The sequence below is a fragment of the Pinus tabuliformis genome, chromosome 4_2 (assembly GCF_031772625.1).
Source record: "Pinus tabuliformis cultivar Carrire ecotype Pingquan chromosome 4_2, CPIR1, whole genome shotgun sequence".
In the NCBI taxonomy this organism is placed as follows: domain Eukaryota; kingdom Viridiplantae; phylum Streptophyta; class Pinopsida; order Pinales; family Pinaceae; genus Pinus; species Pinus tabuliformis.
In genome coordinates, this window is record NC_142304.1 from 329,118,195 (window position 1) to 329,143,818 (window position 25,624).

Below are 25,624 nucleotides of genomic sequence, written 5' to 3' on the forward strand. Positions count from 1 at the left end.
CTTACATGTGCTAGTTGTTAGAAAATCAGAAAGGCAGAAAGATTTTTGCTAGTTGATAATTGCTTGTGATATCTTTGAGTTCCTATTATCTTTCTTATGCTCTTCTTTTATCTTAGTTCATCAAGCAATTACCCAAAACAAGACACGAAGATCAAGGACACCAGATGTAGGCACTCAGCTAGGGCTAAAACCCCAATATAGGGGAAAACCCAGTCAAGAACTCTTTTTTCAGTAATTCAAATGAGATAGACCAAGACCCTAGACCAACAAACCTTCCTCCTCCACCAGGTCAGCCTTTCAATAATATACAACAACCTTCAATTGTCTCTTCTTGTTCAACAGATACAACCTAGCATCAACCCATAAAATTTTGGCCCCAGCTACTGGAACTGCTTCAGAATTTCGGCTTCCCAACTACTGCAGAATTTCGGCCCCCTGCAGCACTTCAGAACTTCTCACATGTGAACTAGGAGAGAAATTTTGACTGCTAGACCTTGAGAGAGACCTCCTTCTTCTTCGCTAGCCCTTTTCTCTTCTTTTCTTGAAATTCACACTTTTTTACTGCCCCAGTGGTTGCATATTGCACTTGGTGAGTGAGTGCTTTAAATGAGGTTGAGTTGCTGCCTTTATATAGTAGTTTCTGCCCCTCAATTTAGGTCGACTTGTCTGGTTTGAGGCCAACTTGGTGGACGAAGCCTAGAAGACCTAATTTACATGAAAATAAATTTCTTTCTTGACAAATAAATCCCAAGAAGGGTTCTTTACATTATGACATGGACAAGAACACTTGACATAAACCATAGAAGCCTGCAATGGAGGCTTTGACCTATAAACAATTGACATAAGCATGAAACCCATGCATTAATGAGTCAATTTCTTTAATAATAAAATTTCTTTCTCTTTCTTTTGATAAATACATTACATTATGACTCAAATACAATTATGAAGACTAACACTAGTTACATTGTTCAACACTAGTACCCAAGAAAAGTAATTATTGAGAAAGCCCATCAATGAATAGGTGCAATGATAGATGGTATGGTTTTAGGGAGATAACTTCATGAATTGTATTGCATAGTCATGTGAGGTTGTTTAAGATATTTATTCACATGAATGCCTTTGTCCAGGGAGCACTTATGCATTGAGTTATCCATTCCTCGACATTGTTTGTTACTACCCCTTTACTTGTCTTTTTCTTTCCTTTTCTCTATTCCTTTTTATTATCATTTCAGTGAGTCCCTTTTTATATGCATTTCATTGCATGGGACTTGGGATAATTTCATTTAGTCCTTTTAGGTATATGTTTCATTGCATAGGACTTGGTGTAATGGCTTCATAGGGAGGGGCATTGGTCAAGCTTTGCTTTGGCTTTTGACTTTTCCTTTATATCCCTTCATTTTTCTTTTGTATTTTGACCTTTACATCTTGCTCTTTCCTTTTTCTTTTAATATTAGCTTCACCAACCTCAAGTTTATAGCTCCTTCTGATGGGACTATGAAGCATGAAACTTTTTGTGACATATAACAACCATACATGAGTAGGACCATGGAAATTAGGAGAGATGGAAATTGTTATGGATTGGGATATGGATACACTTCACCTTTCAGAGCCCCGCCCCAGTAGTACAGCTCAACGCAAGAGTGACAACACTTATTTAGAAGATGATGATGACTGCCAAGGTGAAACAAGGCAGAAGGCGCAAATTTAGAGCACCATGATCCATTATCCAATCTGATTAATGATCACCACTGTCATGATGAGTACATGAGGCATTACAACTCAATATCAAGCAAGGAAATAATATACCTTATGTGTGTCAAGTACCATAATCGTCAATGTGAGTGAGCCGAGGAATATGTCAAAAATATCATTGGTCAGTAGCTTGTGGAGAACCATAAATCTCATCTGTAGAATTGATGTATGTCATAAGAATAACAAGAGAAATATAATCTCCTCTAGTTACCCCTAGATGTTAGGGTGTAACAGGTCTACAAAAGTAAGGGCACACACTGTATGAGTATTATTGAGCCTACATATCAAAGTTGACTAGGTTAGCCTTAGCCACACCTAGTAATACAACAAAGGAACACACAAATCTCTATATGAAAGCCATTTATCTAGAGTTCTTTGGCATTAGATTTGTGCAAATAGAATTAGTTATTTTGAGGTCATTAGGTTCAACAAAGAAAAAACCTTTGTGAGGTATTCAAGGAGCCCTTATACAGACCAATGAAGGAAATATTGCCTACTCTTACAAAATTCTGTATTTTATTATTTATGTATTACGGGAAACACAAGCATTGGCCAAAATGCAACTCTACGTAAATATTATTGCAAATAATGAATAGGAAGACAACGTTAAATTTTAAAGAGAGGGGAAAAACCCTAGGAAAGAAATGTTGCTAATGTGAAGAGAGTGAAAATCTTTAGAGACACCCAAGGAACCCTGCATAAGATAAGATAGATAAAATAATTATGTTGATGTTCGATGGATGACCACAATTATAGGTGAATGGGACTAAATAGTACAACCAATATGAATACAATGTGGGAGTGCAAGCACAAGTCCTAGAAGGGAAGCACAATGCTTGTATATGGGTAAAACACTAAAAGAAGAGATCCAAACCCACAAGGTAAAAGTTGTCTACAAGTTTATGTGCTTAGATTTCTTTTTTCCGTTGTGCATAATTTCTTAGAAGCTTAGATATGTTAATTGTGCGTAGATTTCAGATCTATTTTTTTTTTCAAGTTTTCAGTATAATTTTCCGGATATAAAAAATTTACTAGCACATTAATCATTTGGCTGTGCTTAGAGAAATTAACATGGTATCAAAGCGAGGCCTTTGAAAGAAATTCAAGCGTTGCATTGGTTCAAGTTTAGAGGGGTTCATGGTATTTCTGTGGTTTTCAGCAAACAATTATTCAAGGGTTTGATTTACCATGGCAACCAATGTTAGGTATGAGGACAAGTTAGGAGTCTAAAACTGTCTTTAGTGAAAAGTCTGAATCACAACTTTTCTTAAGAAAAAGAAGTTGTGGAGCTTTGCTAACTCCATTGTGGTTGTGTGAACGTCAGAGCCTGTTGCCCTAGATCTCCATGAGGCGAAAGAATCAAGGACATAGAGGATCATCCTTTATGGGGTGACTGGTCACCTGATTCCCCACGTGTTTTAGAAAAGGATTGCTAAAAAGATGTGGGATGCACTCGCAAAACTGTCCTAGAGTGACAACCATAATCGAAAGATGGTGTTAAGGGACAAGCTCTACGACACCAAGATGACCAAGCAAGAAAATGTGGCTTCCTACTTTACCATGCTCACCCAAGTGTGAGATGAGATGGCGGTTGTAGTGGAGACAACCTCTAATTTTGAACTGGTTTGTATAGCCTTGGATGGCTTTATAAAGCAGTGGGGTATATTTGCAAAATGCATTGTGGGACAAGAGGATCTTCCCACTTGGGAAAGTTTGTGGGATGATTTCACACAGGAGCAAATAAGAGAAGGGTCACAACATGGAGGTGAAAAGAAGAACGGTGAGAGGGAAGAGAACCTGATCGTAACCTCTAAGGGCAAGGGAAAGGCCAAGAAAGGATCCACTAAAGGAGATACCTCGCAGTGCAATAAAAAGAAATTTGATGCTAGCAAAGTGAAATGCTTTGCTTGTCACCAGCTAGGGCATTTTGCCAGCCAGTGCCCTAACAAGAAAAAAGGCAAACAAAAGATGTAGGTAGTTGCTACAATATGATGGATGAGTTTGCAACCAGATTTGAGGATGAGTACTTATCGCTTATCTCTCTAGTTCAATGGCCACCAATGGTGGTATGTTGACAGTGGCACTTCATGTCACATGACTAGAGTGTGGAACTACTTTACCAATTTAAAGGGGAAAAATTTGAGCCTCCACATTGAGGTTGGTGACAATGCTAAGTACAAGCCAATAGGCAGTGAAACTATTAATTTTCAGAGTTTGGGAAGCCTCTATGAGTGAAGGATGTGCTGTACGTTCCAGTCTTGACGAAGAATTTGATTTCTGTTTCATCCTTGGAGGACAAGGGTTATGTGGTGATTTAGCGATATGGAAAAGCATATATATTTGGCCCAAGGGTTCCAGCTTCACCGCAAAGTTGCTTGGAGTGTGAAGGAACAAGATATATAGATTTCAGTTCGGGCCAAGCAAAGCGTTGGTGAGTAGCTACAACATCAATTGTGACTTGGGGAAGCTGTGGCATAGGAGGATGACACATTTACACCATGGAGCACTCAGAGTGCTTAGGGAGGCCATGACTGGGCTACCTGATTTCACTACAGATAAACATGATGTCTGCAAGGGGTGTGCCATGGGCAAGTACACAAAGACCTTGTTTTCAATATGGGATATATTTGTCCCAAGGGTTCCAAATTCACCGCAAAGGTGCTTGGAGTGAGAAGTGTTGAGAAATCCAGGGCATAGAAATTAGGATATTTCTCTTCTAGAGATAACTCCTTGTGAATCCTTTTTACTTCTTTAAATTAGGATCTTTTCTTTGCTTAGATTATTATTTTGTTCTTCTTCATCAAACATTTACCAATGCATAAACAATAAAGAGACAAGAGATGAAATTTAGGCGATCAACCAGGGCCAAAACCTCTCCCGTCGATTGACGAATACCAAGATCAAGACCCTTGACACACCCTTTCCAAGACCAAGTCACAAACGCTTCTTTCCACCTTCTTCTTCTTGATCAAGTCAACACTAGTCAAATTGCTTGCTTTCTTATGGAACTCAACTATACTTAAGATTTTCGGCCTCTTGTTTCAGACCTGCAATTCTTGGTTTCCTCAAAAACTCTAATTGCAACACGTGGGAAGTATTTCTATCAACTTCGTACCCATGATCCCTTCACTTAGGATGGAGACTTCTTCTACATCAATTTGGCTACATTCCTGACTTATCTTCTTCCTTGACTTGACTTCTTGGACAACAACAAGACCTTTAGCATTTTTTGCAGTAGAGAATTCTTCTTCCTTCCTTCGCACATGTGGAGGTATTAGCCCTAAAACAGACCCATAAAAACCAACAAAAACTGCTCTCTTTGTTTCCTTCTCTTCGCTAGTTACAAGACTCCTTTCTTAGTGATCTTCACACTTCTTATTGTAGACTTACTTGACCAAATTGCTTGTCTTCAAATGGAGGCTGAGTTGTCATATATATAGTATTTCTTCAATGAAAATAAGCGGGCTTGTGATATAGGTAAGTCGACTTACTTGACCGAATTGCTTGTCTTCAGACGGAGGTTGAGCTGTCATATATATAGTATTTCGTCAATGAAAATAAGGGGGCTTGTGATATAGGTAAGTCGACTTGTCATTCTGGAATCATCCTTAGGCCGACATGAAGATGAAATTGTGACATGGTCTTGGAGGGTAATCAAAATAACCTTTTACAATGCGTAACATGTCTTTAATACATGACAATGACTTTATGCCTTGATGACCAACCCTAAGGGTTCACAATGGGAGCCTTAAACTAAAATAAAATTCCTTGATCATGAAACCCATGAGTCAATTCTTACAAATAATCTTATTTTCTTCTTTTCATCAATTACATAAAATCATAATTACACATGTCATTTATGAAGACCGAACCTAGTTACACTTTTGAACACTCCCTTTTAACTAGGGTGGTATTCATAATCCATACAAGGTACCTGGACATTCTCAATCTGAAGAATTCTCATAAGAAGAGTTGGATTGGTAACCCATTTGTATAGCATCATATCATCCAACGTTGTCATATAGCAAGGCCTTGGCTAACCGCTCTATCTCACCACAAGCTCGGAGCTCAATGTTGGCGAGACCAATGATGTATAAACACCCTCATCATTGTCTCTCTCGGAACATACCCTACTCGGGTTCTCAGAGTATGTTCCACCAGGAGTATTCTTATCTTGGATTCCCAGTCCTCAAAGAATATTGGTCCTCTACGACTACTCTTATCTTGGATGCCCTAACTCATCCTCAAAGATTATCAGATGCCAAATGCTTATCCAATCTTCCATTGTGTCTTCCCAAGTGAAGACAAGAATGATGTGCCTATCTCTCCCTCTCAACCTAGGGAGGACATACCCATTCCACTGAAGGAATGTACCCATTCCTATAAACAGGAATGTACCCAAGCTCCCTCTTGACTAGGGACTTGCTTCTAGTAGCTCTTTAGGTGGAGATCATGGGACAACCAACTGCTTGTAGAACTCTTTCCTTTGATGTCATGAACTTCTTCTTTGTCATAGAGTTTACGTCTTTTGGGACTTCTTCGTAGGGCACAAACCAATCACTTTCATCCATGAGTCTTTGAAAGTGATCCACTAGTCCATATTTGGCCTTCGTTGATGCCATGTTGCCTTCTTCATGCCATGTTACCAGAAGGATCTTTCATCCTGCTACATGGTCATCAATGTTGGAAGACATCCACAACTCTTCCCTTGGCAACCCTGCATAAGCCCAACCAGATATTTGTTCAAAAATAAGAAATGAACACTAAATCAAAATTACCTTTGTGATGGTGTTACATCATGACATCTTCTAGTTTGCATCAACATCCTGCATACATATTGACACATGTCCAAAAGATATATTCTGTCAAGGGTCTCTTTCCTTTTAAGACTTCATCAGAGTTTTCATATCTTTCATGGAGATATCCTAGTCAAATTTTTCAGCCCTAAGATGTTGATTGCCTTCTTCATAGTTGCATATTTCATGATCTCTTCCTTTCTTTCTTCACACATTTCCTTCCCAGGAACAATCAGAGTTCCTCCAATTTTGTCAACCACCTCATATTTCATATGAGGACATATTATGTTGATTTCATCTAGACAATGTGTGACCCATGTCTTCGAGCATCTTTTCAAAAGAGGAGATCTTTTCTTTTGATCATGCTCTTGAGATAGAGCATTTTTTCATGTTACCTTCAACCATATGACATGACTCTAGTTTATCAAGCATACATACCTCATTATCCTTTAGGTCATCTAGACTTCCTTCAGCAACTTCCTTGATTGAAAGATCTTCAATTGCTTGATCTACTTTACTTCTTTTGATATCATACCATCATCACATGAATTCCCACAAGTTGATGAAACACTTGCTTCCTTCTTATTTGTGAACCTTTCGATGAAGATTCCAATAGAGCATCTTATGTATCCTCATCTTGCAAATATTTCCTTTTGACAATGAATGATGAACTTTGTACTAGATGAATTTTTCCTTTTTTTTTTTTCTAAAAGTTCAACTTATGCTTTTAATCAGGCTACCAAGAGCTATACCCTTCCATGGGTGACTGCCATAGACTTCTATTTCAGCCATCTTTCATGCTTCTCTATGATGATGTCATGAGCTCTTGCTTTCAATGCTTCTATGATGCCATGATGCATCCGATCATTTTTTTTAGTGACTCATGATAGCCACATCTTACAACAAAAGAACTTAAAACCAGGAACTTGAAAAGAACTAGGTGAGGAAGACTATCTCAGTCATAGTAGAGATCTTTTACTTCCTCTTTCTTGGAATTCTTCTTTTCAACTTCCTCCACTTCTTCGGTGATATGGGCTTCTTCTCTTTCCCTTTTGTTATTATCCTTCTTTAGCTTCGGACAATCTCTCTTGTAATGCCCATATTCTTGACATCCATAGCATTAAATCTTAGCCATGTTCTTCTTCCTTTTCCGGGGACAAAACTTTCCAAAATTTCCCTTTCGCTTTATCATTGTGGCATATGCTTGATTTTGTTCACTTGATCCCACATCAAACTTTGCTTTTAGTATGGTTTCTTCAATCTTGCATAGAGACCATAGATCCTGGAATGGAGTGGCTTCTTTCTTCCCATAAATGCTTGAAGTAAAGTTATCCCATTCCTCTGGTAGTGCATTTAGTACTACTGTGGTCATCTCTTTGTCAGACATTATTACCCTTAGATCTTGAAGTTGATCCCTTATTTTAGATATCCTCATAAAGTATAAGGCTATTCCTTCTTCTTTTGATATCCTTAGCTTGTAGAGTTTTTGCCTTAGAGAGATAACTTCTCCTGCAGTGCTTACATAAAACAACTCTACTAATTTGTCATATATTTCTTTTGAGGTGTTGAGTTTAGATACATATGGAATGAGGGGATCCTTGATGGATTCTATGAGAATCCTTTGAGCCCTCACTTCCCCTTTCATAAACTTTGCAAGTGCTTGAGCATCTTCTTTCGATTGTTTGGTGATAGAGCCTTTGACATGATCCATCACCTCATTTTTAATGAGATTCAGATCTGTCCTCTTCTTCCATGCAAGATATTTGAAGCCTCAACCAATTTTTTGCTTTCCTTGCAAAAAGACATTTTGACAGATTCAGAGATAAATATAGTTACTTGTGAAGATGCTTCTTCCACTTGTTTTCTCCTTGAATTTGATGATGATATAGTTAATAGAAAACTACTCATTGAAGATAATTCTCTTCAAGAATGATGCTTGTTGATGATTATCAATGATGAATTCTTGATGATATTTTGATGCTTCTTGGATGATCTTCTTCAATGGTAAGGACCTTGCTTCAACGAGAGGGAGATTGCCTTAGAATCTTTTGAAGATGATGACAACGTCCTTGATCTTGCTTCTCTATGATGAATAGCCTTCAAGAAACTTTCGATTAGTAGGTCCCTTCAACTTGAGTAGGGTCTTTGTGGTCTTTTGAGGATCCCAAGACTTCTTCTTTGATCTAGGGTTTTGACACTTCTTTGTAGATCTTGACATCACTTTGATATGCTTCGAGATTTGATTCTTGAGTGCTCGTGTGTCCCTTGATGAGATGCCCTTTCCTTGATTTGTCACCTTAGCTCTGATCCCATGTTGAGAAATCTAGGGCATAACGATTAGGAGATTTCTCTTCTAGAGATTGCTGCTTGTGAATGCTTTTTACTTCTTTAGATTAGGATCTTCTCTTTACTTAGATTATTATTGTGTTCTTCTTCATCAAACAATTACCAATGCATAAACAATAAAGAGACAAGAGACACATAATGTAGTCGATCAACTAGGGCCAAAAATTCTCCCACTTGAGAGGAAAACCCAAACGAATTCTTCTTCTTATAGAGACTTCAATTGACGAATACCAAGACCAAGACCAAGACCCTTGACACACCCTTTCCAAGACCGAGTCACAAACTCTTCTTTCCAGCTTCTTTTTCTTGACCAAGTCAATACTAGTCAAATTGCTGGCTTTCTTTTGGAACTCGGCTATACATCAGATTTTCGGCCTCTTGTTTCAGACCTGCAATTCTCAGTTTCCTTAGAAACACTAATTGCAACACATGGGAAGTATTTCTATCATCTTCATACCCTTGATCCCTTCGCATAGGATGGATACTTCTTCTACATCAATTTGGCTGCATTCTTGACTTATCTTTTTCCTTGACTCAACTTCTTGGACAACAAGAAGACCTTCAACCTTTTTTGCAGTAGACAATTCTTCTTCCTTCCTTCTCACATGTGGAGGTATTAAACCTAAAACAGACCCATAAACATCAACAAAAACTTCTCTCTTTGTTTCCCTCTCTTCGCTTGTTATGAGACTCCTTTCTTAGTGATCTTCGCACTTCTTATTGCAGACTTACTTGACCGAATTGCTTGTCTTCAAATGGAGGCCGAGTTGCCCTATATATAGTATTTCGTCCATCAAAATAAGTCGACTCGTGATATCGGTAAGTTGACTTGTCATTTTGGAATCATCCTTAGGCCGACGTGAAGATGAGCTTGTGACATGGTCTTGGAGGGTAATCAAAATAACCTTTTACAGTGTGTAACATGTCTTTAATACATGAATGTGACTCCTTAGACTCTATGCCTTGATGACCAAACCTAAAGGCTCACAATGGGAGCTTGAAACTAAAATAAAATTCCTTGATCATGAAACCCATGAGTTAAGCATTACAAATCATTTTATTTTCTTCTTTTCATTAATTACATAAAATCATAATTACACATGTTATTTATGAAGACCGAACCTAGTTACACTTTTCAACAAGATAGAACAAGTTATACAAACTTTAGTTCGAGCCAAGCAAAGTGTTGGTGAGTAGCAACAACATCAATTGTGAGTTGGGGAAGCTATGGCTAGGAGGATGACACATTTGCACCATGGAGCACTTAGAGTGCATAGGGAGGCCATGACTGCGCTACTTGATTTCACTACAGATAAGCATGATGTTTGCAAGGGGTGTGCCATAGTCAAGTACACCAAGACCCTGTTTCCCAACAGTGATAATAGGGTCATAGGGATCCTGGACTTGATCAATTCAGATGTATGTGGGTCTATGTCAGCCATATATATTGGAGGGTTCAGCTGCTACGTGACCTTCATGGATTACCATTCTAGGAAAACTTGGATCTAATTGATGAAGACCAAAGACGGGGTCTTCATTTGGTTCCAAGAGTTTAAATCTCTTGTGGATAACCAAACATGGAGAAAGATCAAGGTGCTTAGATCTTACAAGGGAGGCGAGTACAACTCGAATGTCTTCAAGGAGTTTTGTGCATATTCTAGAATTAAGAAGGAGTTGATTGTTCCATATAACCCCTCACAGATTGGAGTATCAAAGAGGAAGAACAAAGCCATTGTTGGGGTAGCGAAAGCAATGCTGCATGATCAGGATTTACCTATGTTCTTATGGGCAGAAACATGTAACACGACAATTTATTTGCAAAATAGGAGTCCACACAAGGTGTTGGGGAGGATGACCCCTGAAGAGGCATTCACGGGGAAGAAACCAGAGGTTGGGCATCTTCACATTTTTGGGTGCTTGGTTTATTGCCATGTTCCATTAGAGAAAAGGACGAAGCTCGATCTTGCTGCGGAAAAGTGTATCTTTGTTGCATACAACAAGACCTCAAAGGCTTACAGAGTTTACATTCCTACACTTAAGAACACAGTGGTGTGAAGGGATGTGAAATTTGTGGAGGACAGGGCTTTTAGAAAGTCTTGTGGCTTAGTGCCAGTGGTTGCTGATGTTCGGGAATAGGAAGCACCAAAGGAAGAAGGGAGACAACCATTACAGAATGTAGGACCCCAGACTTGTGTGCAAGATGAGTAACATGAGCATGAGGAGGAGTAGGATGCTACATTTACCCAAGCCGAGACTTCCAAGAAGAAGGGGTCGAATGGGTAGAGCGTACCTTAAGGGAAGCTCAGGTGTAGGTGGATGCTTGCAGGACATCAGTTAAGCAGAGTATACCACCACAAAGATTTTCCAGTTATGTGGCTCTTATGAGCAATTGGGATTGAGGCCGATCCTTATAGTTTTCAGAATGCATCTGAGCAGCAAGTGTGGAGGGATGCCATGGTAGAAGGGTACTCTTCCGTTATGAAGAATAATGTATGGGAGGTTATGCCATGGTGGGATCTAGGTGGATCTATAATATCGACACACTGCTTATGGAAAAGGGGTTCTCTTAGAGAGAAGTAGTCGACTATGATGAGACTTTCGCCCTTGTTGCCAGGTATTCCTCCCTCAGGGCCTTGATTTCCATTATTGTAGAGATGGGTTGGAACTTGGGAGATCCATCAGAGGGATGTCAAGATGACATTTCTTAGTGGTGTGATTGAGGAGGGGGTCTATAGAGAGTTGTTGGAGGGCTTTGAGGTGCATGGGAGGGATTATCATTTATGCATATTGAAGAAAGCACTGTATGGACTCAAGTAGGCACCATGTGCATGGTATTTTAGGATAGACAACTATTTGCTGGGCATGGGCTTTACCAAGAGTGATGTTGACTCAAACCTTTAGTACATATTGGTAAGGGGAGAGCCACTCATTCTTGTGTTATATGTAAATGACTTGTTTCTTACAGGTTTAGAGAAGCTCATTGCAGATTGCAAGAGGGATCTTGCTTCAAAGTTTGAAATGAAAGATATGGGGTGGATGCACTACTTTTTGGGGCTAGATGTGTGGTAAAGAGATGCGCAGAACTTCCTTGGACTGGGGAAGTACATTGTGGAGATCTTGAAGTGATTTAGGATGTAGAATTGCAGGCCTATGGATACGCTAATTATGACCAACTGGAAGAAAACTTATGCTTACAAGTCTGAGGCATTGGACCTCACTTTTTAGAAGCAAATGATTGGCTCTCTTATTTATTTGGTCAACACCAGACTAGATATAAGTTCTGTGTTAATACACTTAGCCAATTTATTGTTGAGCCAATACAAGTGCATTGGGCAACAACAAAACACATCGTCAGGTATCTGCATGGTATGATGGAGAATGGGTCGAGTTATGTCTAGGGAGATGGAGTGAAGCTAATGGATTATTCAGATGCTGACTAGGAATGCAACAAAATTGACAGAAAAAGTACTTTAGGCTGTTGTTTCAACTTGGGGTTTGTCGCCGTCTGACTCCACACCTAAGGTTAGTGTGGAGAAGACCCCTAACTTCACTTGGTGTGGCCTTGGGGGCAAGCTAAGAGTTGGGTTTGTCACCCAATTCCCAACTCCACTGTCTAGGCTCCCTCCTAGATGAAGCCAAGGGGGGTAGATCCTAAAGGAAATGTAATGCTTGGTTAGTGATCCAAAACAAGTTCCAGGAGATGAAAGATTAGTTAATCAAGAGAGAAATCAACCATCAAATTAATCATACAAGTACGTTAACAAGTGAATGATGTGACCATGAACCTATAAAACAAAATGGATAAACAATGATATCAACAAGATAGATCCTTTGTAAGAATTGAAATAAGACCAATGATAAATAAATAAACTCGCAAGAAGATAAATGCTCCCAATGCTCCAAGATATACAAGTGAACTTTAAATGAAATGCTCCAAGTACAAGAAAGTAGATACTCGCAAAAATAAATCTACAATACTTGCAAATAAAGTGAAATACTACTTAGAAAGTAAATGATGCTTGAAACAAAAACTTGATCACTGAGATTACTTCCAAGAAAGTGTGAACATGATATACATTTGCAAGGAAGGTAAATGTGATGTAGAGATGCTCTTGGTTAATTTTATTAGTGCTACTCTAACTTACTCTTAAGGTGAAAAACTTCCTCTCTAAACTTTTACTCTTGTAAGGATAGGGATAGTAGCAGGTGGCCTCAAGTGGAAGCTTAGCTTCATTACCAAAGATCCACTTAGTCCCTCAAGTCTACCTACATGCCACTGTTCTGACGCAGGACTCAACCATACCCTAACTGCATGGTCATGTGTTTACCTTCTTACAGACTTGGGAAAAATGAATTGAGGAAGTGGTCCTAGTTTCTATACAACCAACTTACGTTCGAGGTTAATTATAGAGAGAGAAATGCTAAATTACAATTGTAAAATGATATTCAAAATGAAGTAGCAAATTGTAAAGAGAAAATAAACTAAGTTAAAATGAGACAAGTTGTTGTAAGTAAATGAAATCATATTAGCATGTAAAGAGACAAATCCATGAAAATGAAACTAGATTGTTGCTACAAGTAGATGAAAACTAAACTAATCATCTAAACATCACTTGCTTGTAAATGATTTTGAAATATTGAGAACATGAAGCATAAAATGTTAATTAACTCAAGACTACGAAGCTAGATTAGCATGGAATTTAAGGTGAATTAGCTTGCGAAAATTAGCATGTAAGAGAAGAAACTTGCAATGGAAATTAATTTAAATCCTTGAGAGCATAAACAAGTAAACTAGCAAATGGTTTAACAAAAATGAAACTTTGAAACACACAATGTAACTCAAAAGGAAATGTGCGTTAACAACTTAGCATGAAAATGAAAATGTGAGATGTTAACGAATTAGATCTAACTTCAAAGAAAAGGAAATAGAGCTCAAATCAAACGCCATGCAAATAGAGACCTTCTCTCAAAACAGAGAAGGAATGAGATGCCAAGGGGATGATCCCCAAGCTCCCAAAGAAAAGGAAATTTTATTATTTAAATTAGTGCGAGAGCCCTCTTATAGAGATGAGGGACTTAGCTTTTGGGAAAAGTTTACAATATGAGTTTCTAGGAACCAAAATTACTCTATCCCAACAAGTTACAAATAAATGATTTCAAATCTATTCGAAGAAATTGTTACTAGGGAAAGGCTTGAAAGCCTTGATGTGAATAATGAAAGTAAAATGGTTATAATCCCTCAATCATGTGAGGCTCATAGAAGGAGAATAGGAGTGATTTGAAAGGCGAATGTATTGATCTTGAAGTTCCAAATGAAGAGGGGTCCTTGGCGTATGCTTTAGCTCCCTTTCTTCAAACTTGACTTGCCTCCAAGAACACTTATAGGACAATAAGCAAAAGAGTTAGCATGCAAGAGAAATAGTGCTGAAATATATGAGAGGAAATCACAAGCATGAGAAGGAAGAAGTTAGAAGTCCAATGCAAGTATAAAATACACTTATGATAGAAATTTCCTCACAAAAATCGGCTTGAAAGAGCTGATTTAATGAGTGAGAGTTGGGATTTAAACCCAACAACTTAGCCTCAAATGCTAGATAAAATCAATACTTGTGCGAATAGGAAAGGAAACTATTTAATTTTTAGAGATGGAAAAGAAGTATAGGGCTCATGAAACCCCCTTTTCAATAAGTCTCTTGATATCCTTGGATAATTCCTTGCTTGAGTGGTTTGTGGGCTCCTTGAGCTCTTTGGAGTTGGATGGTCCAACCGAGGACTTCCCCAAATCCAAAGGAACTTGGTAACCTATCCTTTGAACACATAAATGCTTGCAAACCAATTGTTAGTGTAGAGGAGTCTTGGCATATAGAGGCCAAGTTGAGTTTGTTATTCAACTGAGAATAACAAGCTACAACAAGAGCACACAATATACCAAGCCTAAAGGAGATTGTAGATAGCTACAAATCTCCCCTCCCTGGACAATAATGCCCTTAGGCAAACGCTGTTAAAATTGGCAACTAGGGCCCAACTCCATGTCGATCATCTTATCTTTGGCAGCTGATATTTTTCTTGGATCCCTCTCATCGAGAGGTGTAGGATTGATCTAAAGGTCATCCGATTCCGATAAGTATTCATGGAGTTGTGAATTTATTTGTGTTATAAGACAATTCGTCAAGGTCGCCAGCAACCAAATAACTCACACATGTGCTCAACGTTTTAGTATAAAAGGAGATGACTTGAGAGTCATTTCACACACACTTCACTCTTGATTTCTCTCCACTTGTTTTGGGTTTTAGAGTGAGAGAAATCTAGGAGGAAGTAGCCCTAAGACGCAGGAGGAAAGGAGGGTTACAATCTGTGCTAGGTGCAATCCTACCACAGCCCTAGCCGCAGTCAAGAAGAAGATATACGCTATCCTAACCTAGAGGACACAGTCATGAAGAGATGCCCTAATCCTCCACGTTGTCTCAAGGGTAACATACCCGCAGTCAAGAAGAGGATATACGCTGTCCTAAATATAAGTTGATTCCCTAATCGCAGTCTAGACTAGGAGGTGAAATTGCTGTCTAAGCCATGCACTTATCCACAATCAAAGAAGGGCTAACACTGCTCTAAACGAAGACTTACAAGAAAGGTTATAACTGCAGCTCTTGGAGGAACCATAGCTGGAATAAAACATGCCCTAGCTGCAGATAATAAAAGGTTTAATGCATCCCTTAGACACAGCTAACAGCAAGGCAGTTTAAGGACCGTTCTAGGGCTCATTGAAGGATATCCGAACTATGGTTAGAAGGCTGAAGTGTTAAGGGCTAAACGCTGTTGTATTGAGCATAACCAAAAGCCAATTGCTGTTGTGCTAGGCCTCAGGCCATAGCACCACAGCTGGGCTTGCGTTGGGCTGTTAAGAGCTGTCATATACCCTATGGCAGCAACCTAGCAAGGAAGGAGTTCACCTTCAGCAAGCCACAATCTTTCAAGGTTTGTTTGGGGCAGATTGGAGAACATTAAGGTTACTGCAATATGCACTAACAAACAGGGTTGGAGCAGCATACCAAAGTGTGAAGACTGTTGATTATAAAGGCTTCCCAGAATACATGGAATAGTATGACAGCAGTATGGCAAACATGTAATAGCAATGACAGTGGGACAGCAACAATGGCATAGTGCAATGATGGCACAACGGGACAGCAGCAACAGCAAAGTGACCCATGAAGTTTGAATGCATACTAATGTGACAGCTGTAACAATGCTAAACAGTGGGACAGCAACATGGTGCTGCAAGGGACAGCAGGACATGGTGCTTGTTGGAGCTTGTTACTTGGGACAGCAGCAAATGCAATCATGGTGGAGCATGGTAGATGGGACAGCAAGGACATGGTGCTTCCATAGGGCAACAAGCAATCATGGTGCAGCAGTATGATGTGTACATCATGGTAATGAGGCCCAGCATAATGATGATGGGTGCAGCACAATGCAGCATAGGGAAGTGCAGCATGATGACGAGGTGCAACACTATGATGGGTGATGGAGTCACCTGGGAGAATCTGTTGAAGCATCATGTCTTCAACTGAGTTCAGCTACTTCATGTATCATCTACTTAAAGATGATCTATGCTCTTATTTAAGATAAGTCAAAGTGTTGACTTCTCTTGTAAATGTACTATCTCTCTCTCTCCGCTAAACTATTGAAGAACATATAAGAAGAATTGATCAAGGGTTTCCCCACATTGGGGTTTGTTCCTGGCTAGTGCCACATCTTGTGTCCTCTTGTCTTGGCTTGTCTTGTGCGATCTATGTTTATGTTCTATCTGTAATTTACTTTAATGCTGATGTGATTGCTAATCTGGAAAAGATATTGAGCTAACGGTGAAAATTGAAATAAATTGTTCTAAGCATAGAACATACCTAAAATTAACATGGTATCAACGCTAGGATGAAGACAAAGCCTAAGCAAGAGTGAAAAAACAATCACCAAAGACAGTTGGGAAAGGACAATAGGATCAGTGGATTCCTCGTCCCTCTTCAAATTCACCAAGGGTGAAGTTGAAGCAAAGAATATTATCAGAATGGCATAGCGGAAGCTTTTGATGGCCTACCTAAATATCACTTCAATGGGAAGTACAGGTCTAAGGGTGGAAGGATAGGCAGATGCCTTGTTTGTAATAAGTTCGGCCATTATACTGAGGAGTGTCTGAATGGAAGGGACACATCACTTGATGATGATAACAATCATTCCAGGGATATCTTCAATGATCGAAGGAATGCAGGTCATCAAGGAAACGACCGACCCTTCAAAGAAAGGAAGGAACCCCAGGTATGAAGAATCAAATGTTGTTTCTGATAAGATAGAGAAGTGTTATCTTGTATTGGCCCTCTCCTTTAGACTCTTTGGGAATCTAGCTTATTGATTGTAGTGCTTCAAGGCACTTCATCAGATAGAAGGGTGCTCTCTCTAATTTAGTAGAGATGGAAACAATTGCGAGATTATACTTGGAGTCGATGCCACCTATCCTGGAAAGGGTGTAGCGAATGTTACCCCTCAATTGAATGAGAGTAACTTGATTCATTTATGAGAATCTCTTTTCGCAAGAAGAACCTGGTGACCATTTCGACAATGGAAGTCAAAGGTTTCAGGGTTGCATTCATCGATGGAAAGGTACGTGTTTGAAAATGGAATTTTTCAAAGATGCTTTTACTCATGGGTTCAGGGTTGGCAATTTGTATCAAATTGCAGGATGGTCCATTGGGGACCATGTCAGTTGACACATCTCATCTATAGCACCGAAGGTCTACTTATTATGGGGCCCTACCCGATGTGAGTCAGATGGTGACATGGATGCCTTAATTCAAGAAGAGCATGAAGGTACATGTATGAGATGTACCGAAGGAAAATCTTGCAAGGGAACCATTCCCCTCATGTAGTAGGTCCACAGGTTTGGAACAACCCGAAGGGTTTGAGATTCATGATCGGGAATCTTATGTATGCACGTGGAAGAAAGCCCTCTATGGCTTGAAGCAAAACTCTTGGGCTTAGTATGAGAGGATTGACAGCTGTTTGATGAAGTTGAGATTCATTAGGAGTGAAGCCGATCCAAACCATTGCTTGAAGGTTGTGGATGATATACCTCTCATACCGACACCTTCTGATGACGACCTCTTTCTGACAGATGCAGACCCTCTCATTTGCAAAAGTAAGAGGGAGTTGGATTCCGGATTTGGAATGGTGAACTACAAACCCACGACTACCTTGATGGATCTTAACTTTCAGAAGTTATGTGGTAAGGATATTGGACCTGTTTTTGGAAATGCCTCTGAGTTTCACAAACTCATACTAGCATTGATTTTGTTGGTGAACTCCTGTCCGGATATTTGTTTTGCAGTTAGCATGTTGGGCTCAAATTTGGGTGATCCTCACTGAATTGATGCCAAGAATCTTCCAAAATATCTTCAGGGCACGATTTCTCATGGATTGAGACATTGCTGGAAATGTGAAGCTGCATGACCACTGGGAAGGCATTGTGGAGGATCGCAAGAGCACTTCTGGGTGCTAATTCTCTTTGGTTTCTGCTCGATATCCTGGATGAGTAGGAAGCAGAAGACAGTTGCTTTGAAGACCACTGAGACCAAATACATAGCTACAAGTATGACCTCGTGTGAAGTTGCCTGGTTGTGGAAGCTCTTTAGTGAGCTATTTGTACACATAATGGATACCACCGTGATCTTCTGTGTCAACCAGGGGGATTCGATTGTTGAGGAATCCTGTATTCTATGATTGCTCCAACATATAGACATCAGATACTACCTTATCTGGGATATGGTACAATGATGAGCGAGAAGGCTCCATCGCATTGAGACTGATGTACAGGTTGCAGACATTCTGTCGAAGCCTTGGGGAAAGGTCAAATTTGTGACTTTCCTGAACGACTTGGAGTCATTGAGAGACCCTCTTATGAGGGTGCTGCATGATGCATGCATTGAGCTTTGGGAGCTCTGAGGGGCATGGGGTACTTCTTAGAGCAACAAGCGACCATAGGGCGACTCACCCTCCCCTAATGGTGCACTGTGTACAGGGTGAATGGTTCAACCTTCCCCTGTGATACCCCATGGCGACTTATGGACATGATGAGTGGTTCTCCTGTCGAGGCGTCCTACCCATGCAGTCTGGGACTCATGGGAAGTACCTCTCATTTGGCCAAATGAGTAGGGAAATGGGGTTAGGGACCATGGTAGTCGATGGACGCATCATTGTATCCACTGTACTCACTATGCTAGGATGACCTCCATTGATCTGGGATCAATATGAGTGGTTTGAGGCACTCTCTTTTGATATTGATCTGGGGTCAATTGGAACTGACTTCGGGTCAGTAAGAGTGATATGACTCACTCTCTTGGAACTGATCTAGGATCAGTAAGAGTGGTATGACACACTCTCGTCATATGGAACTGACTTCGGTCAGTAGAGAATGGTATGAGACATTCTCGATCAATTCTTCTTCTTCATGGTTCAGCAGAGCAGAGCAGTACAGTCTGGCAGATGGATCAGCGGATGGAGTTCTCCTTAGTTGAGAGGGAGTGTTAAAATTGGCAACTAGGGCGAAACTCCATGTGGGTCATCTTACTTATGGCAGCTGATATTTTTCTTGTATCCCTCTCATCGAGAGGTGTAGGATTGATCTAAAGATCATATGATTCCGATAAGTATTCATGGAGTTATGAATTTATTTGTGTTATAAGACAATTCGTCAAAGGTCACCTGCAACCAAATAACCCACACATGTGCTCAACGTTTGAGTATAAAAGGAGATGACTTGAGAGTCATTTCACACACACTTCACTCTAGATTTCTCTCCACTTGTTTTGGGTTTTTGAGTGAGAGAAATCTAGGAGGAAGTAGCCCTAAGACGTAGGAGGAAAGGAGGGTTACAATCTGCCCTAGGTGCAGTCCTAGCACAACCCTAGCCGCAGTCAAGAAGAAGATATATGCTGTCCTAACCTAGAGGACGCAGTCATGAAGAGATGCCCTAATCCTCCACGTTATCTCAAGGGTAAGCTAGCCGCAATCAAGAAGAGGATATACGCTGTCCTAAATATAAGTATGATGACCTAACCGCAGTCTAGACTAGGAGGTGAAATTGCTATGTAAGCCATGCACTTATCCGCAATCAAAGAAGGGCTAACACGACCCTAAACGAAGTCTTACAAGAAAGGTTATAACCGCAGCTTTTGGAGGAACCATAGCTGGAATAAAGCATGCCCTAGCCGCAGAGAATAAAAGCTTTAATGCAGCGCTTAGACACAGCTAACAACAAGGTAGTTTAAGGACCGTTCTGGGGCTCATTGAAGGATATTCGAACTATGGTTAGAAGGCCGAAGTGTTGCTAAACGCTGTTGTGTTGAGCATAACCAAAAGCCAATTACTGTTGTGCTAGGCCTCAAGCCATAGCACCATAGCTGGGCTTGCGTTGGGCTGTTAAGAGCTGTCATATACCCTATGGCAACAACCTAGCAAGGAAGGAGTTCACCTTCAGCAAGCCACAATCTTTCAAGGTTTGTTTGGCGCAGATTGGAGAACATTAAGGTTACTGCAATATGCACTAACAAATAGGGTTGGAGCAACATGCCAAAGTGTGAAGACTGTTGATTATTAAAGGCTACCCATATTACATGGAATAGTATGACAACAGTATAGCAAATATGTAATAGCAATGACAGGGGGACAACAACAATGGCATAGTGCAATGATGGCACAACGAGACATCAGCAACAACAAAGTGACCCATGAAGTTTGAATGCATACTAATGTGATAGTGGAGCAAGATGCATGGGCAACATAATAGCAACAATGACATGTGGCAACAAAAGCACATTGGGACAACTGTAGCAATGCTAAACAGTGGGACAACAACATGGTAAGTGGTACAACTGGACATGGTGCTTGTTGGAGCTTGGTACTTGGGACAACAAGCTATGACATGGCAGAACAATGTTGAACAATGGGACAAAAACAAATGCAATCACGGTGGAGCATGGTAAATGGGACAACAAGGACATGGTGCTTGACAACAAGCAATCATGGTGCAACAGTATGATGTGTACAACATGGTAATGAGGTCCAACATAATGATGATGGGTGCAGTACGATGCAACACAGTGAGGTGCAGCATGATGACGAGGTGCAACACTATGATGGGCGATGGAGTCACTTGGGAGAATCAATTGAAGCAACATGTCTTCAACTGAGTTCAACTACCTCATGTATCATCTACTTAGACATGATCTATGCTCTTATTTAAGATAAGTCAAAGTGTTGACTTCTCTTGTAAATGTACTATCTCTCTCTCTCTCTCTGTTGAACTATTGAAGAACATATAAGAAGAATTGATCAAGGGTTTCCCCACACTGGGGTTTGTCTCTGGCTAGCGCCACATCTTGTGTCCTCTTGTCTTCTGCGATCTATGTTTATGTTCTATTTACAATTTACTTTAATGCTGATGTAATTGCTAATCTAGAAAAGATATTGAGCTAATTGTGAAAATTGAAATAAAGTGCTCTAAGCATAGAACATACCTAAAATTAACAAATGCATAAAATCAACTAGATAGCAATGTAAACTCAATGGAAGATAATCATAAAAATGAATAACAACATCAAATGAAACTAGTATACCTCATCCACAAGCAAAAACACCACAACACCAAGAATTATCCCCCAAAGACTTTATTATTTGCTGGATGAGAATTCTAGCATAGTAACAATTAACACAAGCTTTCAACCATGGGCAAATGAGAAATTTCATGGTGGATTTATACAACAATGGGAGAAATACCCAATGAAAAACCCTAATGACAAGTGGAGAAATGGAGAAAATCCCAAAGCCAAGTCGAATTTGATGAGAGAGTGCCAATGCCAAGTGTAGAGGTCAAAATATGGAAGGTGGACAACGTACCTATTACCCACCACTTTGTGGGTGATATCCCTAGGGGAATTTTTTTTCACCATGATGGTCCTCAGCCGATAGCCAACAACCCCTTGCAGCCACCAGCTATCTCATTGTGCCATTGTGGTACCTCACCCATTTGTCATGATCGTATGTTTGAAGGTGGGCCTCCCAAACCTAAAGGTATGCCTTGTCATTTGGTGATTGAGTATTTTAGTTTACTTATCATGGAAACTCTTGGGCATGGATTAGTGGGGGGATTCGGCGGAAAGAGTGGACTAGGTCTGTGCTCTTGTACCCTAGGTCTCTTTTGGATGTTAACCTTGGACCCTAGTCCCATGGGATGTCTTTTGCTGACTTTTGGGCTTTAGGGATGGTACTACTTGGGAAACCTCGATTTTGGTTACGTGGTACTGCTCCCCAATCCACATATATCACTCCCCTAACGCTCATTATAATCCCATTCATCACTCCTCCCACTTGGGTCGACATTCCTCTACTGGGTCCACAAAGGGTTAGCCACCCTGTCCCCTTTGCCCACACCTTGGGCTGGGCTTGGAACGATGCCCAGATGTTGATGTAGCTAAAAAGAAAAGAAATAGTATAATTGGCCACATTCAACAAGAAATTGTACCACAAAATGCAAAAGATGGTCAGGGAAAACACATTTAGCACATGGGCAAAAGCCAATACATGAGCTCTACCCCTTTCCATGGCCCTCACCCTAGTTCCTATAGGCCCTAGACGGGCCTCCTCTATCATTCAGGAACCCATGATTGTCCCAACCCCTGGTGGGCAGTGAACCGACCCACCTTAAAGGGGGTATCCACTGCTATATTTTACACATTATGCTCTCATTCCCTTGAGCCCTGAGTAGTTAACCATAGAAAAATCATAAAAAGGCAAAAGGCATATAAAGAAGGGTGGAAAAATCAAGGTCGGGGTAACTCATGTACGACGATTGCTCCCTCCTACACATCATTTACCTAAGTGTGGGCTTCCCTTTCATTAGCTACCCTTGTACCATGGCATGTGACCCAAGATTTCCCCCTCATCCCCTACTCTGTTCCATCACTTTATCACATGCCACCACCATCTGAAGGATGTACCATGGACATACCACCCCCTTTAGAAGCAAAAACCACCTAATAGGGTGCTTGGTTAACCCCCTTTGAGCTTGGAGACATTTGCACATGGCAAAACCCACTATGGAAGGGCATGCTATTATGAAGTGCCCACCTGTTTTCCAAGGTTTGTAAACTCTCTTACTTTATTTCCTTAATGACTTGGTATACTGGAAGGCAAGGGAATGCATTGGATCTTATGCAGGATTGCAGATGGTCTCCATTTTGGGTTTGGCGTCTCTATACGGGGTCCTAACCCTCTAGAGGGCTACATTGGTACATGTAGGGTGTGTGTAGAGAGCCATGGGCCTCCACAATACCAGACAACATTCCATGGATCCTCAAAGTCATTCAAGATTGCTTGTGGTTCACCTATTGGACAAGGAAGATGCACCTGGTTTGCCATGCCCAACTAGCTCCACAGTTGCACCATACACTTGGAAGATAATCTAGGATCTATATGATGATGTGACATCACTTATACCATCATCCTAGCCCTTGTAGATGATTTACATGCATCATTGATCTGGTTGGAGACCCATGAGGACAATTGTGTGCCCCAACATTCATTTGGGAGCACCACAGTTTTATTACTTGGAGAACAAGGGTCCAACCCCTTGTCTACTATTTTTGGGAGTCCTATTTCACATTATGGCACCTATGGACTCCATTAGGCATCCTCTAAGGCCCAACGACACATCTTATTGATCATTCGACCCTCTTGAGAGGCTTACTCCTTTGTTATTGAGCTAGTTTGGTGGGCTTGTCATCAAAAGATTTCTATTCTGTACATTATTTTATTTTAGGGGCTGAGTTAGGCCAAAAATTAGCTAAATCAAATTCATTAGACATTATATAAATAGATGATGAGTTGTGTTGACACTCGGATTGTACAGGCACGATGACAATGATTATGACGAGGGTTGTCACTCTGATCCCTGTCCATTCTGTTCTAGCTGTCTCCAAACAACAGGCTATGGGGGGTAGTCCCTATGGAATGAGACGAAAGAAAACAAGCTAGAAACTAACTTGTTTGGGAGACACAGATGAGTGGCCTAGCCAATCGGTTAAATTTGAGCAAGATTATTGATTAGATTAAATTTTAAAGTATGAGACCAGTGCCTTAATGGAGTCACAAATTCTTGCTTCTTATGAATTGGAACCAAATGACCAGATGGACACCCGTTGCTTGAATGATTGACTAACCTATATGATATGCAAATCCTAGGACCTATGTGAGATGCAGTGATCTTGGTAAATTTTAGTTAAATGCCTAGTCTAAGTGTAACCTTCCTTTAACTATTTTGAAGTTGGGCTCCAAGGTAGGTTGTGGGAAGGAGGCTAACAGGAAGCAGGCTAGGGCTTGATTAACGATACCTTCTGTTAGGCTTCTATCACCCGATGCCTCCGGCGTTGCAGAGACTGTGGCTCTGACGACTGCAAGGTCACTGTGTTAACCACCGAAGAGTTGTCGAGGCCCCTCAAGCTAGATAAGAAGGGTTGTACTATGTCTCTATCAACCTAGCTTATGCTAGGAGGTAAATTATTAATGCAAATCTAGATCTAGTATGCTTATGCAAGAGACTATGAGTGAGATTTATCTTGAGTTAAGATTTTCTTGAGTTGCTTAAATACTTAATTATAATCATTTTAAGAGTACTTAACAATAATGAATTTGCAATCTTAGACAAGATAAAATGCTTAGAGATACAAGTGTAAATTTCAACAATATTCCACAAGATACCAAGTAACCCAAGATGCCAAATGCTTAAAATAGTCAATCAAGACGCTGATCATAGATTTATGATAGTTTATACCAGCAATACTACTTTAGAAAAATCAGATCTTGTAATTGGAACTGAAACAACAAAACTTATAGCTTGCTGAATTTAAATTTAAAATACACAAATGTATTTGTAATAATATTTTATTAATATATATAATTGTATAAGGATGAGAATTGTTATAATGAGGACCCGCTTATATACCTAGGCAGGTGTCCTTTCATGATTGGGCATGTCCTTTAAACAAGCCTTTTCACTTAACTAATGACTATTTAACATAATCATTATTTGATTATTTATTATTTACGTTTAATTATATTTATTTGATTTTATATAATTTATATTCGTAACATTGCCCCTTCCTTCAAAAGGTTTGTCCTCAAAGCTTAACGTTGACACTTTTCTTTACCTTAATCTGGAACAATTGTCTTCCCTTTGCTCATGTCATTTTTGATAAAAGTGACTGGTCACTGGTACATCAACATGTATAATTCGCTAGTGATATTATTTTGGAACTAGTTTTTTTTTTGTAATAATATACATACATATACATATATCTATATATATATATTAAATGAATAATTATAACAGTTAATTATAATTATTATAATTTGATAGTTTACACTGCCTAGTTAATAAAGCGGGTACGACAGAATGGATAACCATGATGGTTGACTGTTTAGAGTGAGTAGACAGGGAGACACGTAAGTATTGACTGTCATGGTGGGGACGTCAGCTCGTCGGAGGAGTGACACGAGGAACGACAGAGTTCAAACTAGTGAAAAGGAAAACGCGGGTAATTTGGAGTTGGTTGTTGGAACCGAGGAACGACATCGAGAATGTTTGAACATGATGCGGGATGTGGAAGGCTGGAAGCAATGTGGTGAAT

General features: G+C 40.0%; 1 protein-coding gene across 1 annotated transcript in view; it reads left to right on the forward strand.

Moving 5' to 3' along the window:
- The window catches only part of LOC149169283 (uncharacterized), a 324,296-nt gene that overhangs the window by 94,992 nt on the left and 203,680 nt on the right, over positions 1-25,624 (forward strand). The gene's annotated exons all lie outside the window — the stretch shown is intronic.